Source organism: Euprymna scolopes, chromosome 38, assembly GCF_053919585.1.
Source record: "Euprymna scolopes isolate OS-2025 chromosome 38, ASM5391958v1, whole genome shotgun sequence".
Taxonomy (NCBI): Eukaryota; Metazoa; Mollusca; class Cephalopoda; order Sepiida; family Sepiolidae; genus Euprymna; species Euprymna scolopes.
Genome location: NC_136519.1, coordinates 34,388,912 through 34,412,325, shown reverse-complemented (window position 1 = coordinate 34,412,325; position 23,414 = coordinate 34,388,912). Strand labels below are relative to the sequence as shown.

The 23,414-nt window shown below is 34.7% G+C and overlaps 1 protein-coding gene and 1 pseudogene across 1 annotated transcript in view; one reads left to right on the top strand and one right to left on the bottom strand.

Moving 5' to 3' along the window:
• Nucleotides 1–23,414, bottom strand: part of LOC145263130 (pre-mRNA-processing factor 17-like) — a 268,376-nt gene that overhangs the window by 134,021 nt on the left and 110,941 nt on the right. The gene's annotated exons all lie outside the window — the stretch shown is intronic.
• On the top strand, nucleotides 7,628–7,744 carry LOC145263320 (5S ribosomal RNA; annotated as a pseudogene).

The following is a 23,414-nucleotide window of genomic DNA, read 5'->3' as shown; positions in this document are numbered from 1 at the left end:
AACAGTTCCTATATGTCTATACATGTGAACCACAGACTATAGTGGTAGGGCATAAAATGGAATTCAGTATCTTTAAAATGACTAAGAAATGCTGATATTGGAATGGAACTTAATATTAACAGCTCCCTAAACGAAGTTATTGCAAAAAAAAAAAACAAACAAAAAAACATTTTTTTTTTGCCCGGTTATGAGATACCAGCCAGATAAAGGAATCAAATTCATCCAAGAAAGATCATATGATGAACAGCAAATAAATGTGCTGACCAGATAAGGGTTGAGACTGGCATGTCACTTGTGACAGTTGGAAAACTGGCCCAAATACCATGATAAGTGACAGAATTTTGTTTTCAAGCACGAGGTGAAGCTATCAAATGCTGGAGATGAATAAACAAAGCAATTAGTTTTCTGTGTTAAATTGCTTTGTTTTCTCAAAGGCTATTATCACACACATACAGAATATATGATAATTGCTAACATGCTTTTAAGTATTGCAATTGCTTTACTATTTTTAAACAATGTCTATGTGTGAAGACTTTTTTTTATTAGGAAAGGCTTTGAACTGAACGAATAACATTCTCTAAGTGACTACCACTCTGACCCCGAATGCCATAAAACACATACACACATATATATGAAACCTGGCACAATGATATGGGACAAGAAGAAGACAGAAGCAACCTTAGAAGTTAGTGTCCTCAGTGATGCTGGGTTAAACAGAACTAAGAGGGAAAAGATAATGTAATACCAAGGTCTTGTGTATGACATGAAAAGAAACTGGAATCTTAGGAAGATTTCTATCATTCCAGTAATTGTAGGAATAATGAACTCATGAAAAAGAATTAAAAAAAAAACTACCTGGAAAATATACCAGGTGAACCAAGTGCAGGGGAGATTCAAACAATTACATTTAAAGGGACAGTTAATACTTAAAAAGACTTGTCACTTGGAATATATGAGATAACAGGTGAATGTCTGCCAATAGTTGCATCGATTGGTTTCCTAGATGTGAATATAATGAAACTCACGAAAGAGTGCTCAATGCAGAACAGAGTTGGTATACAGTCTGTTTATTTAACAAACATTATTGGTTACATATGTGCATACATGTTTCAGGTGGAACCCCCAATTCAAGTATAACACCTCATCAGACCAAAAAAGAATAGATTCTTTTTTTGGTCTGATGAGGTGTTCCATGAATAGGGATTCCACTGAAATATGTATGCACATATGTAACCAATAATGTTTGCATAATAAACAGACTATATATATATATATATATATATATATATATATATATATATATATATATATATACACACACACATATCATTCCAGAACTAAAATATGTATTTAGCTCACACTCATAAGTTTTTATTTATATATTTATGTAAAACGTCTTACACGTTTTTGTTGAATAGCTGAAGACCATTAAAAAAAAAAAAAAAAACTCGTCACAGACAAATGTTCTTCCACAAAAAAAAAAAAAAATGGTGCAAATTTTTTATATGGAATGAAAAAGATAGAAGGGAATGGAAATATGTAAAAATTTGCAAGAACATAAATTTAAAACAACTTATTGTAGTGTTTATAGGATAACCCCCACCCTAAAAAAAATGAAAAAAGAAAATATTGGAAAACATCTTACATATTGACTTTTAGCCTTCATAAGTAATGGCTCATTAGTAAAAACAACAACAAAAACGCTACTAATGATTCATGTTCAAAGCATCTTTCAAGATTTATCTTTACAACCTGTCATGTGATATCTCTTGATATACTGAAGATCTTTGATAGTATTTGGTATAAAGGTCTACTTCACAAACTTGCTAGCGATAGAATATCTCGAAATATCCTCTCAACCATCAAATCCTTTCTCTCAAGTTTATAAAAGTAGTTGTTGATGGACAGAAGTCTGGAGCATACAGTATCAACACTGGTGTGCCTCAAGAATCCATTCTGGGCTCAACTCTCTTCTTGATTTTCATCAATGATCTTCCAAACCACATTCTAAGATCATTCGTTGACATTTATGTAGATGGCACAAACATCTATGTCAATACTTCAAAGAGTATTAATAATTATCTTCAGTTGTCTGCGTTTACACTTTCTTCGTTAATCCTTATTCTCAACTGACTTTTAGCCTTGACAAGTGGTGATTCATTAGCAAAAAAAAAAATAAATAAATACTGATAACTCACTTTGAAGCATCTTCAAGATTTATCTCTTCAACCAGTCATGTGATATTATGTAATGAATAAACTATTATGTAATATTATTGATTTTTCTCTATGGATCTCAATTTCCAGATAATCCTGTATACGCACAACATTCTTTGGAAGGATCCTGTATTGCATATTTTCCAAATGATCTAAGGACCAGGGAAATACGGTAATTAAAGACTTTGATCAATTATTATCAAAAAAAAAAATTACAGATCCAATATTGGAGAATTGATTTTGCGACAAACTGGATTAAGAAAGATCATAAAAGTTTATTCAAAATGGAAGATAGCAGCAATTAGCCTCAAATTCTAAATGTACATAACAAGCGGGATTACAGAGTTGTAGGTTTTAGAAGCAGTTAGAGTTGAACTTATACGAATGGAATCGGATTTTTTAATCTCCGAAGAATAAACAGATTGCAAGACTTTAAAAAAATTTCTGAATTTTTGAGATGGGGATTGATTATTTGGATTCTTTAGACTATGGTTCTCATCTTTGTTGTGGCAGCAACATTGTTATTTTCAAGTCCAATGTAAACAAATTCTTGTTCAGCTGTCTTCGTAATCAAACTCTGACTATTAATTTATTTAATGCAGTCTTTTATCCTCATCTTTCTTAGATCTTGTATCACGATGTTTCAGCCAACTATTCCTTTTAATATTAGAGCATTATTATAAACATGGTGAGACGACAACAACTATGGGTGGCAGTAATTGCTGAGAATGCAGTTAGGAGATTCGGAATTGCAGTTGATAGAGACATTGAATCTCTACGGTTCCAGGTGAGAATTGTCTGAAGATAGCAGTTTCAATCCTACCCAAAGCCGGCCAGAGGCGTACTTGGCCAAACCGTGGTGAGACGACAACAACTATGGATGGCAGTGATTTCTGAGAATGCAGTTAGGAGATTTGGAGTTCCTATACCGTCACGGTTACCACCCGACGGAGGCCAGAGGAATAGTTGGTCGAAACGTCGTGATACAACTAAGAAAGATGAGAATAATAGTTCGCAATAAATAAATTAATAAATAATACTCATCTCAATAATGAATTCCAGTAAAAATAATATATATATCATTTGGTATGGACCCAACCATGGAAGACCAGATAATAAATTATTGTGGATTTATAAGACCAAAAGATCCAACCTTGATTGCCCTTCAGGGCGCAGTGAATAGAGACGTTGAATCTCTACGGTTCCAGGTGAGAATTGTCTGAAGATAGTGGTTTCAATCCTACCCAAAGCCGGCCAGAGGCTTACTTGGCCAAAACGTGGCAAGACGACAACAACTATGGAAGACAGTAATTGCTGAGAATGCAGTTAGGAGATTCGGAGCCCCTATCCTGTCGTGGTTACCACCTGATGAAGGCCAGAGGAATAGTTGGCCGAAACATCATGATACAACAACAAATAAAGATAAAGATAATAGTCCACAATAAATAAATTAATAAATAATACTCATCTCAATAATGAATTCCAATAAAAATAATGTATAAACTCTGACTAGTTACGATTGTTACTAATCCATATGATGTCCCACTGTTCACCTGACAAATTCATTAACTTTTATCCTCAAGTGGCTTTTGAGTCTTGAAAAGTGATGACTTGTAACTAAAAACAAAAAAAAAACAAAGTTGAAACCTATACCTTTCGAATAAGAAACCTTCATAACAAGAATGGCTATTCTTATGAGGCATATATTCCATCTGCGTATTAGTGATGTGATTTCAAATATAAATATAACAGATCGTCAAAGATGCTATTTCAAACTTAAGCATGACAGAGCGATGAAATAGTGCTGTTTCTCTTACAGATTTATCATAATAGATATATCTAAGGCTTTTTACAGGGTATGGCATGAAGGTCTTCTCAGGAAAATCAGATCATATGGTTTCACTGGAAGAATACATGACATAATTAAATCCTTCTTAGAGAAGAGAAAAATACAGGTTGTCTTCGACGGTCGTACATCTAAACAATATGATATAAATGCGGAAGTGCCTCAGGGGTCTATCTTGGGACCTCTGTTATTCCTAATATTCATAAATGACCTCCCTGACAAAATTGCCTGTGAGATGGGTATATATGCTGACGACACCACACTCTATAACAGACACGACAGGAAAACAAATGAACACATATCTAAAGAAATGGCAGAAGCACTAGAGGATGACCTCCGATCTGTAGTGGAATGGGGACATAAATGGATGGTCACATCCAATGCTGCCAAGACTAAACTTGTTTCCTTCAATAATTACAAGAAACCTTCTCTACCACCAATAGCAATGGCGAAAGACTCCTTATCTGAAAGCACATCCTTCAAACTCCTCGACCTAACGCTCTCAGGAAACATGAGTTGGAACAATTACATAGAGAGTATCGCCAGGACCGCTGCGAAGAAGGTAGGTTCTCTCTACCGTGCTAGAAAGTATCCTATACATCTATAAGGCAACCATTTGCCCATGTATGGAGTATTGTTGTCATATTTGGGCTGGTGCATCTACCACTAGTCTCTCACTCCTAGACAAGGTTCAAAAGAGAGTCGCCAACCTGATAGGTCCTGAACTGTCATCTAAACTTTAGCTCCTGTCACATCGACGAAATGTTACATCCCTCTGCCTTTTTTACAAGTACTTTAACGGTGAATGCTCTGACGAACTGCAAGCACTTGTGCCCCTCGATGTAAATACCCTGAAAAACCGACAAGCAGCTAAATCCCACCCCTTCACAGTAGAGATCCCTAGATATAAGAGAGCCTTCTACTTCAGTAATTTCTTCCCCAGGACAGCTAGACTTTGGAATTCCCTGCCAGGTCCCTGCTTCCCCAACTGTACTGATATGCAGAAGTTCAAGTGCAATGTGAACCAACATCTTGCTGGCCAACTCCCTACACAGTACCCCTGATGCCTATGTCCCTGATAGTAGCCCCCTACAACAAAGTGGCAATATGTCTTGTATGGGGTGAAAATGGAATTAAAAAAAAAAAAATAGTTATCGTTCGTATCTTTCAATCACATCTTCTGTCAAACAAATTTTGTTTATGTTAGCGGGTAAGCTGATCTGTCCATTTCAGAAATAAATGGACTTACCCAGAAACAATAAATACATTTACATTTAAATGTTGTGGCAGCAATTTGGGGCAGTTATAGCCCCAGAGTCATGACGTGTACTTTTGTAACATACTCTTATTAATGCACTTTTTTTTAATAATACTACTGTGTTTGTCTAGATTGTAACTGATCTGCAAGGTCAAAACAATTAATTTAGGAGTGAATCCTATACATATAAATATATAAACATAATTAAATTTATATAAACATAATTAAATTTATATAAATATATATATATATATATATATATATATATATATATATATATATATATTACACTTACGTACATATAATTAAAAACAAGTCTATTACTGGTGTTTTAATGTTATCTACTGATAATGCATTTAATTTTCTATTAATAATGATTGGTTAATTAGTGTTATAGGGTAAGCTGATCTACCTATTTCAGAAATAAATGGACTTACCCAGAGACAATGAATATAGTTACATTTAAATGTCATAGCAGCAATTTGAAGCAGTTATAGCCCCAGAGTCATGACGTGTACTTTTATAACATACTTTATTAAATACACTTTTTGCTAATTATAGCATCGTGTTGGCCTTGATTGTTACTGACTTGCAAGGCCACAATAATTAATTTAGGAACGAATCCTATACATACAAATATATAAACGTATACACATACTTAACTTTATATAAATATATATATTATACTTATGTACACATAATTAAAAACAAGTCTAATTATGAATGGTGTTTTATTGCTATCTACTTATAATAATGATTGGTTAATTAGTGTTATAGGGTAAGCTGATCTACTCATTTCAGGAATGAATGGACTTACCCAGAGGCCATAAATACAGATACATCTAAACATTGTGGCAGCTATGGTCTCAGAATCATGACGTGTACTTGTGTAACATACTTTTTGCTAATTATAGCATCGTGTTTGTCTTGATTGTTACTGACCTGCGAGGCCGCAACACTGTTTAGCTAAATCCACTTAGTCAACTGAGATGAGTTTTAATTACCTTTGCTTTTCAGAGCGTGCCCACATTAAACTTAACTGAATAAAAAAGGACAAAAAGTAACTCAAAATACGATTTTCTGAGTCAACCATTTTTTTTTATTATCCGTTATTTATTATTATACCCTTTTATTTTAGGTTGCAAACCTGCTCTTGTGCATGTTCACTCAACAGAGTCTATGCTACCATCGAAATAACTTGCTCCTTGTTGACTGAGGAATGTCTTTGGTTCTGCTCAGTTCTAGGAGGTCCACACTCCCAGGCTTTGCCTTCTCACACTGATAAAAGGTTAGTTTATTACTAATCGCCTGAGGCGCACCTACTAGGAAATGTTGACAAGGCTGCCTACACATTTTTTTTTTTTTGCAAGCCAGAGTACTTTTCCATTAGTGTTCTTGCTTTTCAAATCTTACTTTCCCAAACCTTGTGTTACATCATCACGCTATGGGAGGGAGATAAACTGCATGGTTGTCTTTGTCTAAATTCAATGTTTGAGTCTGATGCTGACGATAGTGTAAATCATGTGGTCACCGTCACGAATGTAACAAAAGGATTTTCTTTCCAAACAAAACGACAACTCCACTTTAAAGCAAACTAGTCTGGGTGCTCGGCATTGCCCGGGTGTTTGGAGGTGTGTGTTGAGCAAAAAAAAAAAAAAAAAAAAAAAAAAAGAAAAAAAAAAGTGGTAGTAGGCAGGCAAGCTTAAACCTGTGACGCGAGGGTGGAAAAGAAAGGGAAAGAAAATCTGACGTCTTACCGCTACTCCATAACATGACCGAAAGTTCAGAACGTTAAAATTAAGCAAAGTCAATCCAACCGATACGATGAGATACACAAATGGCTTGCAAAAAATCGACCCCTCTTTTTAGAAAACTGCCCAGTTGAGGGTGAAGGAATTAATGTTTCGGCCAATTTTTCGATATTTGTCGTCCGAGACGTTGAGCTTTAAAATGATACTGATCTTGTGAAAATCTGTTGCCTCTGTCGAAAGTTTTAGGCAGACATACAAACATACATACATACATTTAAACAGACAGGTGAGATTTATATAATAGAAGATAAGGTTTTATTTTGACAAATTACAATGATACTCGTTTTTTATCAACTGAACGACAGATAGTCAAACCACGACAAACCTATCTTCAAACTAGACACAAACATCAGCATAAAGCCCAAAAGCCCATCTGTCTTTGTGACCGAAAGAAACACAAATGATCACTCAACCAGTCTCGTTGGAATATACTAGGTCGAGGAAAAATTTTTGCAAGTAGAAGGGGCATTTTCAACCATTGTAATTAATTTTATTTATATACAGCACAATCAGGTAGACACACCGGTTCTCATCAGATCACCGAAGTTAAGCAACATTGAGCCTAGCCAGTACCAGATGGGTGACTATTTGGGAAAGCTAGGCGCTGTATGTGCTTTCTGCTTATCTTGGCATTGTTTCCAGTCGTCCTGAACCTCCACTTGCCACTGGTATTCAGCAATGTCAACTCAGGAGAGGAATGGTTAGAGATTGCACAACTTGCCACAAAAAAAATTTCATGTGCAGGCACCCTTACAGTGGGTATCCATAGTCTGTCAAGACTGAAAGAAGCCTTTATTTTAAATTAATTTTATGCATTATTATTTAAACATATCACTATGGTTAATTTATAACTTTTTCTTTGAGATTATTAAAACACCATTCTTATTTTTATGTAATGTTATCAACCACGTTGGCCTGAAAACGACCTTCTTTAGTCAAAAGAAAGTGTTATTTTCCATCATGCAGCAAAAGATTTCCTAGGAGAATTTGGTTGGGAAATTTTGGATGAATTGGGAGGTGACGGTGGTCGGGTTATTAACGACACGGACTGATGACCTGTGTGCTGTAAGTTTAAACCCAGTTCGCTCCACAAAAATTACTTTCACTTAGGATGTAGGCAACTTTCACATGGTCCTTCCATAATCTCTGATGATTTTCTAGAAAGAATTCTGACTATAAAAATATCAGGGAAACCAATGCCAACGATAGAATTTTTGATGACGATGATGACTGGATCAATTAACATCTATGCTTAGTCAATTTGTGGAAGCTGCATTATAAATAAACAATTATTGCAGTCTTTATCTTCAGTGATTTCATGCTTGTCTGAGTTTTTTTTTTTATTATTCAATTTTCACCCCAAACAAGGCACAGTGCCACTTTGAAATAGGGGCTACTATCGAGGACATAAGTTAAAGGAGATAAGTAGCAAAATGTCTGTTCACATTACACTTGAACTTCTGCATGTCAGTACAGTTGGGAAAGTAGAATCCCGAAAAGGAGTTCCAAAGTCTAGCTGTTCTGGGGAAGAAACTATTGGAGTAAAAGGCTCTCTCACACCTAGGGATTTCTGTTGTGAAGGGGTGGGATTTAGCTGCTTGTCGGGTTTGTCAGGGGTATTCACGTCGAGGGGGTACAAGTGCTTGTAGTTCGTCAGCGCATTCACCATTAAAGTACTTGTAGAACAGGTAGAGTGATGCAACATTTTGTCGATGGGACAGAGGCTGAAGCCTAGATGACAGTTCAGGACCTATCAGATTGGCGACTCTCTTTTGAACCCTGTCCAGGAGTGAGAGACAAGTAGCAGATGCACCAGCCCAAATGTGACTACAGTACTCCATACATGGGCGAATGGTAGCCTTATAGAGGTACAGGATACTTTCAGGTGTGAGTAGTTTTCTAGCATGGTAGAGAGAGCCCACCTTCTTCGCAGCAGTCTTGGCAATGCGCTCAATGTATCTATTCCAGTTCATGTTCCCTGTAAACGTTAGGCCCAGGAGTTTAAAGGAAGTACTTTCAGGTAATGTGTTCTCAGCCATTGGTAGTGAAGGTTTCTTGTAATTATTGAAGGAAACAAGCTTAATCTTGGCAGCATTGAATGTGACCATCCATTTTTGTCCCCATTCCATTACAGATTGGAGGTCATCCTCTAGCGTTTCTGCCATTTCCTTAGATATGTGTTCACTTGTTTTTCCCTCGTGCCTGTTATAGAGAGTGGCATCATCAGCAAATATACCCATCTCAGAAACAATTTTATCAGGGAAGTTATTTATGAATATCAAGAATAATAAAGGTCCAAGGATAGACCCCTGAGGTACTCCCGCATTTATATTGTATTGTTTAGATGTACGACCATTGAGGACAATCTGGATTTTTCTCTTACTTAAGGACTTAATTACATTCTGTATTCTTCCAGTGATACCATATGATCTAATTTTCCTTAGAAGACCATCGTGCCAAACTCTGTCAAAAGCCTTAAATATATCGAGGGCTACCGCTCTCCTCTCCCCTCCTCTGGTTTGTCCAGTGAACAGTATATATGTTCAGAGATTACAGTTAGGATATCTGCTGTGGAACGGGCTTGCCTAAATCCATATTGATTGTCGGTCAGGAGTTTAGCAGCTGTAAAGTGATGGACGAAAAGCAGAAGAAGGCTAATGGGGCAATAATTTAATGGGTTAGTTCTTTCGCCAGAATTCTTGAAAACTGGTATCACAGAAGCGGTTTTCCAGCAGTCAGGAAAGCAAGATTCTTTAAGGCATTTGTTGTAAAGTTTGGGGAGAACTGGAGCAACCTCAGCAGAGCATTTTTTAATAGCACAGTCGGGATGAGATCAGGTTCACATGCTTTTGAGGTGTCTAGGTTTTTTATGATACCATGTACCTGAGAAGGGGTGATTTTCAAATCATCTAGCGTGGCATCTGTCCGCAAAGGAAAGTTAAGGAGGGAGTGATGTGCCGGGTCCAATGTGAAGTTTGAGGCAAACCGACTGGCGAGCAGGTTAGCCTTCTCAGTTGCCATGCAAACAACCTCATGATCGTTTGATAGTAGGGGAATCTTTGACTGCCCATTATTTACTACACGGTTGTAGATTTTCCAAAAATCATGAGTTCCTAATTTCTGTGCTTCAATGCGTTTTCTGATGATTTCAGTGTATTCTTTCTTAGCTGTCGCTATTTCTCTTTTACAATTACTTTAGCTTCTATATACTTCTGTCTGTTTGAACTGGACTTATGTCTGTTGAATCTGCGGTACACACGTTGCCTTTGAGACATGGCAGCTGCACAAGTAGAAGTAAACTATTGGGGAGAGTGGGGCTTGTTATAGAATTTCTGTGTGGGAACATGTGCTTTAATTGCAGTTTTGAACCATTTTCCAGTGGTCTCATTTACGCACTGCAAGAGAAAAGATATTTCCCCATGGGGCATTTCCCTGATAGCTTCCCATATGCCCCTCTTTTGCCAAACTTTTACAAAAAAACACTCGACTAGTTACATCCACTATCAACAATTTTCCCCACTCTCTATCTGTGCCTAATTCTAAACACAAATTCCATGAACAAAGTTTCTTTCCTGGAACTGCCCGCATGTGGAATAGTGTTCCATGTTTCCCAGCTGATTACAATAAGGTAGCCTTCAAGTCCAATGTAAACAAGTTCTTGTTGAGCCATCCCCTTAAATAATCCAAATTCTACCCAATCTACACCATTAACGATTACTGAACTATCACTATCATTCATTAACTGTTATCCTCGAGTAGCCTTTAGGCCTTTATAAGTGGGGACTCCCTTATATAAAAATTAAAAAAAAAAAAAGTATGAATCTTTTCGTTGCTTTTGTTTAAATTTCATATTTTGTACACATGGAGAGTTTTTATTTAGATTTGGAGTTCCACTTCTTTTCGATATTCTCTTTGTATTTCTAGATCAGAAGTTAAAAGGAATGTTAAAACCGACTGCTCATCAAGATTCAATTCATAAAAAAAAAAAATACAAAAAAAAAACACACACCATTTTTTGATGCAAAATTGGGATTTTAATAAAATGAAACGGAAAAAGCCCTAAAAAATTGATGGCCACAACAAAATCCAGCTAGAGACTAATATTACAAATATGAGTCTGCTTCTCTTCTAAATAAATTATGTTCATCAGAATTTCGTCATTATGATAGGATAAGAGATAGTAAAGGTTCTGACAGGTCAAACAAGATCAAGTTAGGTTAGTGAGAGATGGTATTTTTGAAATAGTGAGCATTCAGTTAAGGTAGTCAGCAAGAGACACAAAGAATAGCAGTGAAAACTTAAGAATTAATGGCACAACAAAATGAAGACCAACGTGAAGTTAAATTAATGAATTAATATTACAAATATTTATACGGCACAATCATGTTCATACACCAGTTCTTGTGAGATTACCAAAGTTAAACAATGATGAGCCTGGGCAGTACCGGATGGGTAACCATTTGGAAAGGCTAGGCGCTGTATATATCCCGCCAAATCATAGAAATTTCCAGGTTGGTATCAGGGAACGTGCTTGATTCACTGAGGGAAATGCACCCCTAACTCGCCTGTTGGGTAGACGACAAGGCAGTACTCCACATTATGGTGTATCAGCAACCTGCTGCAAGATCTCTTCCTGAACACGCATGTCAAGCACATGTTCTGAAGTGTGTATGACATGAGGTTCCGCCTCGTAGATCACATAAATTACTTTGTAGCTGAAGCTGGCTCAATCCTAATGAGCAAAAATGTATACTCATATCAGAATTCTGCCAACGATTACAAATATTTAGTGCGTTTCATACAATCCTGCCAACATAAAGAAAGAAATGCAATCTGGCCCCACTTGGTGGTAATTTGTAAACATTTTTCTAATTTTAGAGAGTAAAAATTAGACTTCATTAACTTATCTTTTATGAAATAAAATTGAACTGCAGTTAAGTAGAGCCAGCTGCACCTTTTGTTAATTAAACAATTAATCTAACACACACATCATATATGGATATCATCTATTTATATAAAAAAATAATTAAAAAAAAATGGACTCTCCTGTTGATTTTGATACATGATCTTCATACAACAATTAGGTTGTCTTTTTGTAGCAACTGCTAATCTCAGTTGATGCAACTGATTGCTGCAAATAGTAGACCTCGGGTTTTGCATCAGTTTTCCTTGCCAGAGATGTATATCATAAAAACGTAAAGTGCATCTCTCCTAGTGGTTTTATACAAACACCCATATACTATAGTGGAAATTTCTATTCCTGACACAATACATACAAGTATCTATATATCTAATTTATAAAACTCACTATATCTGCCTGTCTCCACATTTTCAAACTATCTCTTCCAAAACTAATAGTTGCAAATGATTGGATTTTTTTATGGACCATCGATGAAGACGTCAGGTTTTGTTTTTCCTCCTTCGCATACCTGCCTATTTCCACTTTTTTTTTTAAAACACCTCTGCCTACTGTTGTCTTGATCCCCCTCCCTCAGATCTCTTAGTACACCACCTACACACAGCCACTACTGTTGTTTGACCCCTCCCCTCGGGGGTCTTTACTACACTACTTAAACACCCGGGCAACACCGGGCACCGCTGTTAGTATATATATAAAAGGCATTTTGTATGTGTCTGAGTGTATTTGAGTTCGTTCCCTATTGACTCAAAAATAGCTGGGCCGATTTTTTTTTTTTTTTAAATTCACACAAATGTACTTTATGTGTCTGGAAGTGTCCTTAGATAGGTTTTGTATGGAAAATCGATAATCCAAAAAAATCTGATTTTGACGAAAGTTAACACCCTTATACAGCATAACATAAGTGCATTTGAGAAGTTTTATTACTGCATAAGCAGAATGACCTGACATATAAAAGCAACAGTAGATTCTTATATAAGGCAGAAGCCTGTTCAAAATGAATGCGTCTGTTTAGAGCACAATTGAACTATGATACTTGACCCTTCCATTCTAATTTAAGCTATTATATAAAAATAACCTTTATAAAATCAATAGTAGATTCTCTCCAGTGCAATGTAAGCTACAATATATTAACTAAGTCACTGCGAGGATGTGATGCTTTGTCCTAGTGCACTGCGATGAGTCCCCAACTAGAGTATGCAATCAATTTATTGGAATGAAAAATGGGTGATTTCACCGATTTCGATGGCAATAAAAATATTGCAAGTGTGGAACATTTGATGTTCCTAATTCAATGCCAGGCAATGTCTAGTCTCCCTGCTAGTCATTGTTTAAAAAGAATAATTATTCTTGGACAGTTAAAATTAACTTCCTGAACAAAACAACATTGCCACACTTTTATGTCTCCTTATGAAGATTAAAATCAAGATATAATGATACTAAACTTTATGTCTAGAATCCTTATTCCAATTGTGATCAAAATCTATTACGTGATTTTGATTCTAGAAAATGTCTAATATTTAAAGCTTCAACTTAAGAAATCTTAAGAAATTGACATTCAGGAATTATTGCTTAACTGTTGTCTAATAATAGTTTGCTTGTTTGTTTGCCTTGTTTTACAGAATGGGTACAGAAAAATTGGTGGGCAGAAACTCCGCTACAAGGATGTGATAAAGCGCCATCTAAAGGCAATGAATATGAACACTTATGTTTGACGTTCATCTTCGTCGCCAACTGTTATGTTTGCAGGTTGAACCAAATAACGTATGAGGCAATACAAATGAAGACTCAACAAAACAAAAGTAGATTAATAAGAAGTGTATTAGAAAAAGTATATTTACAATATATTTACATAATGGTTGTCAGGTAAGAGAGTCTTGGCTGAAGAACATATCTGCTCTCGGCTTGGCCTTCGGTGGCTTCTGGTTAACACACATTCAGACTAACTGAGTCTTGCTATTTATGTGTAATATTATCCACATATGTAAATGAGTGGGTGCCACCACAACAAACACGAAAAATTGAGAAGAGCTAGCAGCAGACCAAAGTTACTGGCACGGTAGCCTCCACAAAGGAAAGGCAGAAACTGAGGCAAAAATAAAGGCCAGGTATGAACAAAAACATTGCCAAAGGCACAACCTTGCTAATTACCTTTCCTGAATTATCCATAAACCGACAGATCTGTTCAGTTTTAACTAGGGCTGTGACAACAGAATATTCTTTTCATTGTTTTGACTCTTGAGTATATATCCATTAATATCGTATATGTTTTTATGTAGACTGATGTGGTTCTCGGTTGATTAACTGTGTCTAACTGATATTTACTTGAGAGTGAAAAGAATATGCTGTTGTCACAGCCTTAGTAATTATTCATGCACTATTTGTGGGGAAAATTTTTACAACATAGGATAAAACACTGATACCCTGACTAGTCATCTTCAGCTATGAAGGACCGCATGATGATGATAATGATGAAGATGATTTGTTTTACAGCAAACCAACCGTTTTTTGTTATCTATCACGGAGTCAGTTTTAATTTGAGGAATGTTATTTTTTAATTATTTTTTCTTTTTCGTAGATATAAGTGTGCCAAAAGTATGTTTATATGAAAAGTATAGATGAAAAATAAATTTTTGCTTGTATGTAAGAGGCGTTAATTACATATTAGGTTTTCATCATATGAAAGTTTAACTATGTATTGTTATGCATCTGAAATGATAGATTTATGTTAAAAATTAGGCACGGCCAAAAAATGGTAGAAAAACTAGCTTCAATTAAGGCTTTCAAATGTTTGTTATTAACTGCAGTCGGTCAGCCACAACCATCTTCATCTTCGAGGGTTTCACAACCATTACGAAATTTCTTGAACCACCATTGTGCCACACGTTTGTAAGTGGTTCCTGAGCCAAACGCATCATTGATATCACGAGCTGTCTCGGCAGCTTTTCAGCTTAGTTTGAACTGGAACAAGAAAATCGTGTGGATTTGGATTTTGTCCATGCTGTCAAAAGCCAACAGAAAAAAAAAATATATGAATGAAGAAATTAAGAATGGTAACGAATAACATGATTCGATATAGCAAAAAACGTGCTTCAAAATGATATATAATATGGGTATATATGATGACCTGTGCAAACTGTCTTACTGAGTAAAAAAATTAAAATAAATATGTTGTCAAGACATGTGCGAGTATTTTAAGTTTGTTTGTTTTACGGCAAATCAACTATCTATTGCTGAGTCAGTTTTAATTTGGGTGATGTTATTTTTTATTTTTCTATTTTTTGTAGATATAAGTGTGTCAGAAGTTTATGTAGTAACGTTTATCTGGAAAGTGTAAATCAAAAAGAATCTTTTCTTTGTGTAAAATATGTATGTGTACGTAAGAGACGTGTATTACATATTAGGTTTGAATCGTATGAAAGTTTAATTATATATTGTTATGCGTTTAAAATGATAGACTTATGTTAATGTTTATATATCGATATTAAAAATATATGTAGTAAAATTAAATTTTGTTTCGTAAGTCTATCCTCCAGAGAACGGCTAGAATTTTGTCAGTGTTAGTATTTTCAAATATAATTCAATAACTATGAATCAAATTCAATGAAAATTCAATGAAATTTTCAAGTATAATTCAATAACTATGAATCAAATTCAATGAAAATTCAATGAAATTTTCAAGTATAATTCAATAACTATGAATCAAATTCAATGAAAATTCATTAGATTTGAATTTTAAAATGGAAGGTTTTTCCCCATATGCTCCCCTTAAACTTCCTTTAAAATGCCCAAAAGAAACTGAAGTTTGATGAATATTTATTAATTGATATCTTATGCCCATTAGTAAAATTTCACAAAAATTGAGCGGACCCGAATTTTGATAAAGAATTATTTCCATCCCCTTTTTACCTTCTTTGCATAAAACTAAAACTAAATATAGACCACATTTGCATACCTCATGCTGAGTCACTGTGTTCCAAAAATTCATAATGATTAGTAGGGCTATGACAACAGAATATTGTTTTCATTCTTTTGACTCAAGTATCTATCTGACACAGTAAGACACAGTCAATCAACCAAGAACCACATGTCTATATAAAAACATAAGATATAAATGAATATATACTCAAAAGTCCAAACAATGAAAAGAATATGCTGTTGTCACAGCCCTAATGATTAGTTAATTTGTTTAAGTGTGAATCATGTACATACAAATATATAAACATATACCTATCATATTATATTTCTCTTAGTCTGTCAGTTTTACTTTTTATTGTACACTAGCCTGGGTGCCTGACATTGCCCGGTGTTTGGAGTTGTGTTGAGCAAAAAAAAAAAAAAAAAAAAAAAGTGGTAGTAGGCAAGCTTGAACTTGTACCGCGAAGAAAGGAAAGAACGTTAAAAAAAAAAAAAAAGAGTGACGGATAGTAGTCTACAATAAAATAAGTTAATAAATTAATACTTATCTCAATAATGAATTCCAATTAAATAACACATAGTCCCTTAAATGTTATAGGCACGTTGTTATAATTACTAGAGATCAATATATACAAGCTATATATACACACAAACCCAAATATATCTACTGACGTTTCAAATCTTACTGTATAAAACATCTATCGATTTGGTTCCCACTAGAGAATAAACAAATTCAGACACGTATATATATGTACCTGTACACACGCCCCCTACATAACAAAAGGTCCATACAAAATTTGAAGAAGATCGAACCAGTAGTTTCCGAGAAAAAGTGAGAGTAAATGTAGCATTGTGGTAAATAAAGCATTCCTTTTAAGGCAACGAGTTATAACTTTTTCCCATTATTAACGGACTAAAAAGTCTAGTATATATATATATATTTTAACCCCCCCCCCCTCTTTGGGTAGAGCATTGTTATAAATAATTTCACCCGCTACTTACTTAGCTGTGAATGCAAGGCTTGCTATTTGTTTGTACACAAAAACAAGCAGCTTGAGCACTACAGGGTGGGCCAAAATAAGGGTCCTATATATATATATATATGATTATATTTAAAGATAGGACCCTTATTTTGGCCCACCCTGTATAAAAGTGGTGGATGATTGTTTATTTGAAATGGACGTTTGTTGAGGTTATTTACGGGAACCGCTTCCATGGGTTGATGGGTAGTACTGCCAACTATCAGCGTGATGGTTCTAGGTTCAATCCTCGGCTTGGGAAAGGTGCTAGTCTAGCCGCACTGACGAGTTGTGATACAACAAAACAGTACTGTATGCGGATGACTACAAATATGTGTGTGTGTTTTATTTTTATCAGCCAGAGTATTTAGTATTCCTTCTTGGTATCTTGGCAACAACAAGCAGCAAATAACCATTCTGATATTCATCAAACATATGGGATCTTACGGCTTCCTGTGTTCTTTTTCTTTCTATCTTCAGCAAGTCAGCATCTACTTAAAGAAAATACCCTTTTCAAGTGGCAGGGAGTGGATCACTTAATAATATTAGTCTGGTGCGGCCTTCACCTTGGGATACACAACCATAATAAGAATAAAAACATTGAACAGAATATCGGTCAAACTAGGACAACAAAACTTCAAAGTTTCCGACATGTGCATGATTTTGCGTCAAAATATTTCCATTACCAAGTGGAGGTTTGTACTTTCCAGTGCAAAATTCCGTTTAAATCGACACCATCATCATATGCAGTCTAACGTCTGTTTTACACGCTGGCATGTATTAAATGGCTTTTAGAAATTCTTACAAAGTATCCTATCTCTAGCCAGGTTTTTATTTATTCCTCTTTCTTTCAAGTCCATCCTTATCACTTCCTCTCATATTTCTCATGGCCTTCCTCAGTGAACTGAACTTGCTATCTCAACTGTTCTACAACTAACCCAAGAACCCTCACCGAGTCTTTCAATGTGGCTACACCAACAAAGTCTACTGTTCTGCACACATCTCCCAATAATGTCCAGATTTAATCTTCCTCCAGAGGTCATCAGATCTAAGCCTGTCTTTAAGACTTACATTACATATCTATTATATGATTCTCTCCATGCAACGCATTTCCTCAACACTCATTGGCCAGTTTCACTTTCATCCATCACATTTATGTACATATGCTTGATAGACTCATTCATTTAATACAGAAATCATTAAAAAAAAAAACAAAAAAAAAACAAAAAAAAACGGTACGGTTCAACTTTTCCTGGCATCATCTTTTCTCAACATCATTTTTTAAAGAGCTGTGGCATCGTTTCCTTTAATGGTTAAAGATACATTATCTGAAAGTACTTCTTTTAAACTCCTCGGCCTAACGTTCACACGAAACAGATACATTGAAAGCACTGCCAGGGCCACTGCAAGGAAGGTAGGCTCTCTCTACCATGATAGAAAGTTACTTATGCCTGAAAGTATCCTGTACCTCTATAAGGCCACCATTCGCCCATGTATGGAGTATTGCTGTCACATTTGGGCTGGTGTATCTGCCACTAGTCTCACATCTGGACAGGATTAAAAAGAGTCGCCAACCTGTCATCTAAGCTTCAACCTCTGTTCCATCGACAAAATGTTGCATCCCTCTGCCTGTTCTACAAGTATTTTAATGGTGGATGCTCTGACGAACTACAAGCACTTGTAAACCCCCTCGACGTAAATACCCCCGACAAACCCGACAAGCAGCTAAATCCCACCCCTACACAATAGAGATCCCTAGATGTAAAAAAAGCCTTCTACTCCAATAGTTTCTTCCCCAGAACTACTAGACTTTGGAACTCCCTTCCGGGATTCTGCTTTCCCAACTCTACTGACATGCAGAAGTTCAAGTGTAATATGAACAGATATCTTGCTGCTCAACTCCCTACATAGTATCCCTGCAACTTAGGCCCCTGATAGTAGCCTCCTACATCAAAGTGGCACTGTGCCTTGTTTGGGGTGAAAATGGCATTAAAAAAAAAAAAGAAAAAAAAAAAGTACTTGGTAAAATTCAGTTGTAAATTACACTCTTATGGAAGTTGAACCAATTTTTAGTATGGGCGATACTCAAAAATACATTTGTGAATTACTTTAAGACAGCTACCTTGTCATGGCTGACGGAATGAGTGTATGCTATCCCGTAAATTAAACAAAGGGTTCCATTCAAAATTTCATGCAGATTATAAAGTTCAACAGAAAGATTTTTGAGTTTTTGTCAGATACACCTGAAAACGGTCGGAGATTACATCAACCGAAACATTGTGACAATAACATCCAAGATGAGAACATTTGTCCAAATAATCCAAATGATATGAATTTTGCTACAGGTTTTTCTTGTTTTACAGGATATTAACATTGGTAAAGAGGTAAATCTATACTTCCTAGGTTTCGAATTTAGATTAAAGTTGAAAGTATAATTAAAAATAAAATCAATAAAATAATTAAACAAAACACTAGGAGATATTATTTCTAAATTATTTTTAATAAAAAATAAAAATGGGGCGGGGGGGGGGGCATAAAGTTTAATTCGTTCTTCTTCATTATAATTGTGAAATTTGAACATCAAAATATTGAATTTCATGCAAAACCAATGGTATCTACTTAACTGCCAGGTTGCAATAATGAAAATATCCAAAAATTACAAAAAAAAACAGAGAAAAAAAAGGTAGAAAATTAATTGTTAATGAAAATAACTTTCAAGAACAATTAGAGAAAATTAAGTTTTGTTTAATTGGCCAAATATTTTCAGTTTTCAGAGAATATTTATCTCCCCTTTTTTATGATTCAAGGTTTCCAGTTTCTTTTTTTTCTTTTTTTTTTTGCAAAACTTAATTTTCGCTAATTGTCTTAGAAAACTATTTTCATAATTAATTAATTTTATACCTTATAGTTTTTATGTAATATTTTTTAATATGTTCATTACTGTGATATGACAATTCAGTAGATGCCATTGATTTTATCTGGAATTCAATATTTCGATTTTCAAATTTTGGTCTAAAAATGAAGAAGAACCGTTTAATTAAATCCATTAACCAATCATAAGTTTTACCAACTTAATTTATGAAAATAAGATTCTACCAGTAAACCATAAATGTTAACCCCCATGTTGCTCTTGTAGTACTTTTTTAATTTCATATCGCAAGTATAGAGTTAACCCTTTACTAATATCAAACTTGGCAACTTATATACCTGAAGAAGATCGAAGGTTACATTGACAAAAACGTTGCACAAATAACAATCAAAATGAGAACATTAGCCCAATTAATACATATGATAAAAACAATGATTCCTCATCTAAAAAATTCAGAACCAGGATATTAATAGTTTTTGTGGAATATCCATTGTGAATTAATCACCAAAACGAATTGCTAGATTTACCTGTAGACGAGGGGATAATCTCAAATAAAAAGTAGCATTTTTTTTTTCTACAACATTACTAAGATGACAGTATTATATTAAAGTCATAGGCAATTTTGTTCTTAAAAAAAAAAAAATCCTCTACTTCTTTATATATGTATATGTATGTATGAATTTTAAATGGAAAGGAAGAAACAAAATGTATGATGATTTGTCTGTTCAATGGGTTTTATTCAAACAACCGTTTTCAAATGTGAAGTATATCCCTTCAGCTTCCAGTTAGTGTTGAATATTCAGGATAGAAATATGGACCATTTTATCACATCAGATTTTTTTATCCTATTATTTTATATATATAATATTAATAATTATTATGTGCATAAAAGATGACTTACTTTTATGCACATAATTATTAATAAATAATATTTTTTTTTAATTTAAAAAGTAATACATCCTAAAAAAAATGGCGGAAAAAATGTAAACAAAGGGCAAATAACTCCTTTCTTATAATAAACGCTCAGGGATTGAAAAAGAAAGAAATTAGTAATCGCTAATAAAAAAATAAATTCAACAATCTTATATATATATATATATTGGCGTTGGGAGGATTGATTGGAATTAAGAATTTTTAGGATTTCAGAATCGGTATTAGAAAAATTTAGGCCTATTTCCATCACGATTCTTTTCATTTCTTTTATTTCTTTGTTTTTATTTAAAACTTAATTTCCACGGCTCTTATTAATGACTAGCGAGGGGTACCCGGCGTTGCCCGGGTGTTTGGAGGTATGTGTAGAAACTCCGGCAGTGGGGGGGGGGGGTTAAAAAAAAATGTTTTGGTAGGTAAGTATGAGGATCGAACCCAAACCCTTGAGGCAAAGTTGTAAATTAAAGTGTGAAAAAAAAACCAAAAAAAAACGTGTGCGACGTTAACCATTGCCCCACCGCGATATGCTAACGGAAACACGTTTGAATTTATTTAATTACTTGGATTTGGCAGGTGCCCGTTTTAATGAGTTAATGAGGTCAAGTTTGACTGCGGGATAGTATTTCATTTACTGCTGAACGCTTTTTTTTTCCCCCCCAAGATGTTATAGGAAAAAGACTAACCCACATGCGGCGAGCGACAAATGTTGAATATTTATCTTCCCGAAATCGAACAAATTAAATAGACAGGCAAGCTTCGTTGTTAACTGTGAGATATTACGATTTATATGTGATATAAAAAGTTTTAAAAAGTTGTGAACCGACCGACCGCTTCTCTGAAAAAAAAAGCCTTTTGTAGACATACAGAAAAAGCGAACACACATACATGCATACATTTTCGTTTTTATATTTATAGATAAATATTAATTGCTTTTTAAATTAACAGTAAAACTAAAATTTATAGATCACACCCATAAGTGTATTTCTTACATTTGCGGAAATTACATGAGTTTTTCCAGTACCCCCTCCCCACACACAAAACAACTCAATATTTTGAAATTTAAAAAGGAATCACAATCAGCAATTGCATTGGAATCGAGAAAAATAGAATCGTCCCATCACAAATATATATTTAATGGGGGAAGATACGAAGACCCAAAGGTCACTCATAAATAAGGATTAATGAGTATCGGCTAGAATATGAGACATTAGACTTGAAAACAACTATGTTATAGTCAGCTGGGAAGCAGCTCCACAGTATTATGCTCCACAGACAAACAGTTCTAGGGGAAAAATCTTTACTCACTGAATTTTTATTTAGATACAGATAAAGAGTAAGAGAAATTATTAACAATCGTTGTAGCTAGATGTTATGGGATTAAATGGTAATAACGAAGGAACACAGGATTTTACGAACGAAACATGTATTCACATAAATTACAGGCAAAGTGAGTTGAGTATATCCATTCTTCAACGGTAGGACGTTTACACACGTCCAGCTTGGTTGTGTGCCAATCTCAGACTGCCGGGCACCGGTACTCGATACCGGAAGTGACATCATGAGAGAGTCCATTAATCCCCTGGAGGGGCGTCTCCAACACTAGACATATTTTTTTTAAGTATATATTACTAATATAGTCAAAATTGTTACTAATGAAGATATATTTCTGTTCATAATTATGATTTTTGATTGATTCCTTTAATTGTTATTTTTATTATTTTATTTATAGGCGAATGGTTATATATTTTTTCCATTGTCTTACATTTGTTTCATTATGCTGACAGAAAATATAGTCCATTATGCCATTAGTTGATCTGTTAACATTAATTTCACCATCTGTGGCTCATTTGGCCACATAAATTTAATAAAAAATGTGATTGTTAATTTTTTTCAGGATCACTGCAAATAAATGAAAGAACAGGCCAAACAACACCATAATATTCAAATTTAAGTCTTAAAATTTAATAACCAAATTCTGATTTTTTTTATTTAATCCATCATTTCCAATCTTTTCATAGACATTGTTTACTGCCAACTCTTAAACTCGAGTAGCCTTTAGGCCTTGATAAGTGGCAACACTTTAGTAAAAACAATTATTTGAGGTAAAATAATTTTTTTTTTGTTAAATAACAGAGTAAACTTTCAAAATTCATGCTATGAGGGTTGCTCCAAAAGTAAAGCCTCCTATTCTTTTTTTAACTCAAAAAAAGTTGAAGAGCTACGAAAAACAGGAGTAGTATCATTAAAATGAGCAACCTTTTGTACTCCAGAATTTGTTTTTCTACATAGTTACTACCATTCTCAATGCACTTTCGCCAGGAACACATGTCAATGACAGGAGTTGCTTTCTTAGAGTCTCACACTGTCAATATCTGCAACAGAGAGATGAAACTTTTAGGTCATGAATTCATAAGTTCAGTCATCATAAGAATACAATTTGTGATCCCTTCTGATCCATTTGGATGGAATAAAAAAAAATAGGAGGCATTACTTTTGGAACGACCCTCATATATTATTTATTTCTTAACTTTCAATTTGCATCAACCGTCTTCAGCCAATGTGGATATTAAGACAAAGATTTGTTCCATTTCAGAACCTCTGTAAATCTATATGCATCCTCCCTCTAACA